Source organism: Rattus norvegicus, chromosome 4 (genome assembly GCF_021556685.1).
Source record: "Rattus norvegicus strain SHRSP/BbbUtx chromosome 4, alternate assembly SHRSP_T2T, whole genome shotgun sequence".
NCBI classification, from domain to species: domain Eukaryota; kingdom Metazoa; phylum Chordata; class Mammalia; order Rodentia; family Muridae; genus Rattus; species Rattus norvegicus.
The window spans coordinates 152,251,642-152,260,147 of record NC_141537.1 but is presented as its reverse complement, the minus strand read 5'-3'; positions in this window follow the sequence as shown (position 1 = coordinate 152,260,147).

The window sequence follows — 8,506 nt, the reverse complement described above, 5'->3', positions numbered from 1 at the left end:
ACTAATCCCTCCTGGAGACCCCAATCTGAGAACCTCATCCAGCAACATCTCTTGCTTCTCGAGATCTCACTTCTTTTTTTTTATTACTTTTTTTTATTAACTTAAGTATTTCTTATTTATATTTCGAGTGATATTCCATTTCCCGGTTGATCTCACTTCTGAATACCACATTGTGATTTTGAGGATTAAGTCTCCACCTAGTGCTAGCAAGGACAGGGAGAAAAGGAAACACTTTACAACTGCCGAACACCCACCAGGTGCTGCTAACAACAGATCTATCCTGTAGTTCTGGAAAAGATGTCATGGGGACTTGGTGACTGTAGACATAATGGAAACTACTGTAGAACTCAGAGAAGAGACAAAATGATGTGGCTCAAGTCCTAGTGTGGTAGAGACAAAACGTAGGTCAGGTGATCAGATAGACCTTGTGATTATGATGAGTGCACTAAAGAGGGCTTTCCTGGTATGAGACCAGTAAGGCCATAGCAAGAGTATCCCCAAAGGCTCTTCTGAGGAGTGCCACTTGCACTGAGCTGAAGCAGCATGTTGGACAAAGGAGAGGGAGGCTAGTAAGTGGCAGAGAGTTCTGTGCCCAAGCAGAGCAGGGCTTCCTTCTGGGTCTCCTGCCAACACAGCTTAAAGTGGACAGAGGACTCCACCATCATGTCCTTCCCAGTAATCACACTCTTTAGCTTCCTGTCCAGCCCTTCCTGTGGCCATGGTAACAAGATCCAAGAGACAGCACTTGCTTCAGCTTCTTCACCACGCTTACTCCCTCCTCACATCTTTCACATCTTTATTGGGTTGTGTAATAACTTTTTATTTTTATTTTTTGAAATTACAACACAACAGATCATTCCTCCTCTCTTTCCTCACCCTCATCTTGCTCATTCTAAAATTCATAGCCTCCTTTTCTTTCTTTGATTGTTTACACACAGAGACACACACATAGACACTCACACAGAGACACACACTACTAAATACATACATACAACCTGTCTAGTCCATGTAATGTAATCTTTGTGTATATGATCTCAGGGCTTACCAATTGGGATCTCCTCCCTGGGAGAACACACACACACACACACACACACACATACACACACACACACACACACACTCACATGCACACTAGCAAGTGCACTTGATACATCAGCTTCAAATCTAACTTATTACTTGAGGAATATTGAACTAGGGGCACAAAGCCACTTTGGGTTCTCACAGAAGCTGGAAGTCTCTCTTCATGGCTGCAGGCTGGTTCCCAGCATGCCAGCAGCTCACCACATAGTGGTGTGTGGCTGCCTCAGCTGAGGCCTGCCGCTCCTGGACTGTCATGGACATCTTCTCCGTCTACACCCCCAAAAGTGTCCCTGGTATCTTCTGTTTCAAAAGTACAAGATCAATCATGTGACGATAGAATCTGCCAAATATTTGACCTTTTGGACGGAGGGAGATGGAGGAGGAATCCATGAACGTTACAAAGGGAGGGACAGACTGGAGCCAGACTGAAGGAGACAAACAGGCGAAGACTCAAGAGAACTTCCGCTGGGAGCCTATAAAAACAGTCCAGGCCTGCCATGTCACTCAGCTGGGTCTTTCACCAGCCATCCTCCAGCTAAGACACCACAGTCCATGTTAAAACAAACATCTCTGTGGCCAGGTATCATTAACCCTGCAAGACAAGCAGCATAGCTACTGCTGAGTTAATTGATTCCAGGGATCCAACCCTCCCACCCTTCTCCTCAGACCGTGATGGCCACAGCCCTGGCTGACAGGGAAAGTTCTTTCTTTTGGGTACTGTGAGAATCTGGAAGGAAAGTCCTTCATTCCTACATGTTTGATACCCTTCTCCACCAGGTCTTTTTTACGTCATCATCTGCTTGATTTTCTTCCCCTGTCTTTCTTTCCACCTCAAGTCACAGCTTTATACTGTGGCCCAATCCAGATGCTCCCTTCCAGATGCTAATCCCTGTATCTAAGCCCCCTCCACCTTTCTTCTTTCCTTTTAATCTTTGTATCTCCATATGTCTTTCCCATATTTTCCCCAGGTTTCCATCCTTTCCCCCATAGTTCCTTTCCCAGGTTTGTGACCTTGTACCACATTATGCATCACAATTGCTTAGTGCAGAGGTTCCCTGTTGATTCATTCTTCTCCCTTACCAGATAGGAGCTTGTCAAGGCCAACAACTATCCTGTTGTGTCTCCCCCAGCACACAGGGTAGACCAGAACGCCAAACTGTCAGTGGCAGATATTTGCTGGGTGGGATCATTCTTATTTAACTCTTGAATCTGGGAAATGGGGCCTCAAGTTCACAGATGGCATTTGGAAAAGACCAGCCAACAGGACTGTTGTGATCTGCAACTGATTTACCTGTAAGTTCTCAGATCTCTGTCTACCTAGGGGTCCAAGATGAAAAGTCTAGCTCAGGACGCAGAGATGCTGCTGGCCGCTCCAAGGCTATTGGTCTCCTTCCTGTAACCTCAGCACAACATTGCTTCCAACTGAAGTATATGCATGCGACCTCCTGATGAAGCAGCCTGAACAAGAAATGAAGCCGGGTCCCTTTAGAGGAAACACAGGACACTTCCTCAGGCTTCCAAGGGAGACTAGGCTAAGGAATAGAGAGCCCAAATGTAGTCTCTGCTAGCCATCTCAGGAAGGGTGGGAAGGAGGCCTGGATTGTGGAGTTCTGAGCAGAGGAGAAGGATAAATGCCTTTCTGTAAGTTGTTGGGCTTTAGGCTCATTAACTACATACCTGAAAACTCTCATTCTGAGGCACTAACCTAAATGATTGCTTTTATATGCAGGTTTAGCTTTTACCTTGATCTATTTGTTCTGTCTTACTCCTTACTGAACCAAGAGCATATGTATATAAATTCCTTCCACACCATAGTCTAGCCCAGCAAAGGTAGATGGGAGGAGACTCTGTCTCCAGCATAGGAACCACAGAGTCCCCTGGGCTCAAGTCCTCAGCTTGGTTGAAGTCCTTAGAGATGATGTCATTTTGTTTTCATTTTACAAATAGAGACTTCCTGTCCTTTTGAAGGTTAATCCAAGCATCCTGGATGTCTTATGTGCTCCACAAAAGACAGAACATTCATCAAAATTTCCAAGGTTCCCAGACTATTTAACTATATACATGTGGATGTTGGCTTAGCCTTGAAGGAAAGCACTTTAAAAAATAAATTTCAGTTGCAAATTACTAAATAAATTAAAAAAAAAAACTTTTAAGACCTAATTTGGTGAGGTGTAGAGAATATAGAACTGAAACAATACTGTTCTTTATCTTTATTTTTTTTCTTCTAACAACCAGAAGTTAAGGAACTGTGAAATGAAGTTTCAATTAACAATCATTTATGAAACACCTACCCTAGATGAATCCCCTCTGTCAAATGTTGGGGGTAAGAAATGGTCAAGAATCTCAAAGATGTCCCCTTTAGGGACGAGATCTCAATGGTCACTTATTCTCAGTACTATGACTAATTTATGAGTTCCTGCACTTGCAGCTGTCCATCATCAACAGAAGTTTTGTGACTAAGGCTGAGAACAGCATGAATGCATGGATATAAGCATAAATATTTGGTAGAAAGCCAGATGATGTTTAGTAAAACAAGTACTAGTGTCCTGGTCTCCTTCACCCAGGGTCTATGATCTTCCAAACTATGAGATTTTTACAAGGTTTACAGAACCTTGAATTTCTTTCAGAAGCATGAATTTCTTCTGTAGAACACACAGTAGGATGTAACACAAAGTAGTATGTAACTTTTATAACGGTCATGCCATAAATGTACCAGTGGGCACATCTTGCCTCTACAAGGTCAGCATTACATTTGCATTTGAATTAGTTATTATTCAATAACTAGAACAAATACCATGACCAAGGCAACTTATAGAAGGAAGAGTTTATTTGGGGCTTACAGTTCCAGAGGGATAGAAGTCCATCACTGTCATGGCAGGGAAAATAGTAGAAGTCAGGTAGACATGGTGTTAGAGCAGCAGCTGAGAGCTTACATCTCAATCCACTAGCACAGAGCAGAGAAAGTATTGAGAATCAAATGTGTCATTTGAAACTGCAAAGCCCATTCTCAGTGGCACATCTCCTCCAACAAGGCTACTTCTCCTAATCCTTTCCAAATCATCCCACCAACTGGAGACCAAGTAGTCAAATATATGACATAGAAGCCAATGGGAGCCATTCAAATTCAAAGTACTATAGCATTACAGTAGAGTTCTCAGCTGGGTAAGATCATTGATTTCTGTTCCTCAGTGGTCCACATAGTATCTTTTGACACTATGAAAGCTGGTAGTATGAAGGATGCTTCCAGATCAGTTCCAGCTTGATTTCTCAGTGTTGTATAACCAATGTGTACAGTGAATCCAGCAACAGCATCATGTAGTCATGGCAGGCAACTAAGAACAAGGCCAAAGCCTGCATTGATTTGAGGCCTCTGGGCCCTCTCTGACCAATGACTCATACAGTATCTCACACCTGGTACTAGGATTTTTATCGAATAACCTATGGCTTTTGGTAATTTTTCATCCATGCACATACCTGCCTTCAAAGTCTGTTGCTTAGATTATGTTTTAATTAGGTTATAAAAGGTTCAGGTAACAGTCCTATTGAATGTAGTGAGACACATTTTAAAAAAAAGAAAGACATTGGGGTTGGGGATTTAGCTCAGTGGTAGAGCGCTAAGGCCCTGGGTTCAGTCCTCATCTCCGGCGGGGGGGGGGGGGGGGGAGACATTAAAGTAGGGTGGTACTGGTTAGAAAAAAGAAGGAATGGGGGTGGGGATAGGAGAAGACAAAGAGATCAAAGGTGTGTGTGTGTGTGTGTGTGTGTGTGTGTGTGTGTGTGTGTGTGTAAATGAAATTGTGAAAGACTTTTAAAAAGAGAAGAGTCTCATAGACTAGGGCAGAGTGAACCACACTGAGAGTTTCATGGGCATGGGGTTAGAGTCTGGTGGGATAGCAAGGCTTTTAGACAAAAAGCTCGCTATGTAAAATAGGTCAGAAGTAGAGCATGGCGTCTTAGGGTGAGTAACTGTCAGAGAAATGTGCAGAGAAATGTGGAATTACAAGTGATCTCAGAGAAGGCTGAAAAGGCAGAGCAAAGGGATGAAAGCGTGGACAAAACAGCACTAATGGGAATCAAGTTGGAAAGTGTGGTGTTCTTAATAGGAATTACAGGCCCCATAGATCTGAATATTCAGTCACTAGAAAGTGGCACTGTTAGGAAGTGTGGCTTTATTGAAGGAAGCATGTCGCTGGAGATGGGCTTTGGGGTTTTAAATGCTCAAGTCAGGCCTAGTGTCTCTCTTTCTTCCTGCTGCCCGCTGATTAGGATGTAGACCTCTCAGCTCCCTCTCTAGCACCTGTCACATTGCTTCCCGCCATGGTGATAATAAACTACTGAGCTGTAAGCCAGCCCCAGTTAAATCCTGCCCTTTATAAGAGCTGCTGTGATCATAGTTTCTCTTTACAGCAATAGGACATTGATGAAGACAGAAAGTGTTGAACCTTCTAGACCACAGTGTTAGGAATGGATGCCCTGGGCAATGGAGGGAAGAGCTGAGAACTGATGATGGGTTTCAGATGACTTTAGACAGACCCTGCAGCTCCATAAGGGATGGGAAAGGAAATGTTAGTCACAGAGGACCAGGCATGAAGCTGCTGCTCTGGCCTGAACACATGGGTATCAGAACAAGGAGGGGCAGAGATGGAGGCAAGAAACGTAGGAAAAAGAGATGGAGTCAACATTGCACAAGGCTTCTTTAGATGGTGGTGCTTATTACTGTAGCAACATCAGCTGATACCAGCATTCACAGTATCAGCTGTACACCAAGTACAATTTCAAGTATTGTATATATGCAGACTCACTTACAGATGGGTACTGTGTATGTTATTTTACAGATAGAGAAACTGAGGCACAGAGATACATGTATATCAGATAGATTCATTTATTAAATGGTAGACCCTGAGCAGCTATGGGAGCTGCAGTGTGGCCCCCATACATGCATTGAAACTTACAAACAGCAGCTGAGGAGAAAAATGTGATTTTGGCACTGGCTAAGGCATACAAGACTGGCTGCCCATTCGCCTGGGCATGAAACAAGAAATGTTTCATGATGGGCCTAGAAAATACTTCAGAGTGTCTGTGTATGCGGATCACTCCACCCGGCAGCCTAATGATTATCTGGAGAAACAGTACAGTGAGGTTGAGGCAAGATAGCCTAGTCTGCATGCAGAGTCTGATGGGACTAGCGGGTGAAATCATTTCATGTCTGGACTGCTTTTCCTGTCTGTATATTATAGTTTGAATATAAAATATCCCCCAAAGGCTCATGTGTTCAAACCCAGGCTCACAGCAGATCAACTGTTTTAGGAGCATCTGGCTACTCTAGGTGGTAGGGGCTAGCTTGAGGGAGTAGACTGCCAAGTGTGCCAGGGGTATTTGTCCTGCACCCTTCCTGTTCTCTGCTCCTAACTGCTCCCTCACTTCCTCCCCACCAGGAAGCACTCGAATCTCCAAAAGCATGAGTTAAACTAAATCTTTTGTCTTTCAGGCTGTTCCTGATGTGGCTTTGTCTCAGCAAGGCTAAAAATGATTGATCCACGCCGTGGGAAATCCGTTTACTACTCATCAGACTGGACGAGATGACCAGGTATAGGACGAGATGGCCCTGGTACCTAATGGGACTGGATAAATATCCCACTCCCTTCTTATGCTCTGCCCATGCTTAATGTTATATTTTAAAGCATGATTTCTCTATGGTTAAGAGAAGCTGTCAGAATTACCTCCTCAAAGCCCAGAGAAAGTGAGAATATGTTTTAGAAGTAATTTAATGCTGAGTATGGCTTGCTAGTGTGAGCCAGTATGTAGGTGGCCTATTGGGTAACCAATGCCCTTCTGGCATTACCATTGGGCTCTGGGGGCTTAACTATGACCCCTGAGATGATTCAGATAACAGCTATGCATGAGGTGGATGGGTAGAAAAGATGCCAAGAGGAGGTACCTGGGAAACGGCTGCTCATCTGATTGGTGCCGAGCAAGCAGCCGTCAATGCCTGCCTTTGCCAGTGTGGGCGATGGAGAGGGAAGATCCTGTCTATGCTGTGAGCACAATGTGTGCTTTCAAATGAAGCTGAACATGACTGTGCAAAGAATGCTGCCTCGCAGACACTGCAGACATTGTTTGTAGAAGCATCCAGTTCTTAAGCCCATGGGTCATACATAGAGAAATTTGAATGTAAAATTGAATCTGAGTGGAATAGATGACATTCAAAAATCTAGATGAAATGCTCAGCTCAAAGCACCACCCACTGCAAACCTAGCAACCTTCTTGGATCCTATTGTGGAAGCTAAGGGAGGCCAGGAAACCCAAGTGTCTCAGTGGGAATCCCTTGGGTGATAGAAGTAGAGCCAGGTCTTGACCCTGGCCCTCCCTCTGCTCCTTTCCAACACATTGGGCCTGTCAGGGCAGGTCTGCTTGCCCTGGGACTCACTGTGGCCAAGGCCTTGGTGAAAAACTAGTCACCCCAGACTACCCCTTTCAGCAGCATTATTGCCCACAGGGAGTTCAAAACAGGTGTGATGTTCCCTTTGGCTGGGAATTGCCCATCACGTATCTCTTGAGAAACAAGGAGGAACAGCTGCTGCTTTGAATCGCATTCCATTAGAACTCTCTGGAAGCACTTTAGAGAGATTTCAGCTTTCCATTCCTAGGAAGCTAGAGTGCTGTGCCCTTTTTAATACATGTGGGAGACTTCAAGGACTGCTCTCACACCCGCTGTGAGTATTTACAGGGCTAGAGACAGCATAGTGGCCAGGGGATCTGGGCTAACAATTTTCAGTTCCGCATTGGAAGGTGCGTTGGTTTTTCCTAATAGTGTTTTGTGGGTTATTCCAATTAATCTGGTTATCAAAGTCCAGGTACACCCTCCCCAGTTGAGGGGAATCTTCTTGAAGCTTAGAATGGCGGTGCCTCCCGCTGTTTGATAACACTGTCCAAACTACTGTGCAGTATTGACATCTGTAACGACTGATGATTAACGACTTTTATCCTGAGGGACTTTGCTGTAAGTCCACTGAGCATGGGTATACAGCCTTGTTGCTTCTGTTTCCGACCCGCAGAAAAGAGCGACGACACAGCGTTCTTCTCAAAGCAGTTTATTCAGGAACCTTACAGCATGCAAGCAGAAATCTTTCTTTTCCTTTTTTCTCCTCCTTCCTCAACCCCCCCCCCCCCCCCGAACACACTCCCTTATATCCTCCCTCAACTCCGCCTTGTCAGTCCAGTCTGCGTAATCTCAGTTCATAGGTCCACGTCACATGGCCTGATCTTGCGTCATGGTGCGCCTGCGCAGCTCTCACAATGAACGTGGCTAGTTTCGGGTGTGTGAGGAAGTCGGGTGCTAGTCATGAGACTTTGCTGCAGTCCTGGGTGCCATCTTGGGACTGCCGCCACACCCGCTCCCCACACAGCCTTTGATCATCATGCCCTG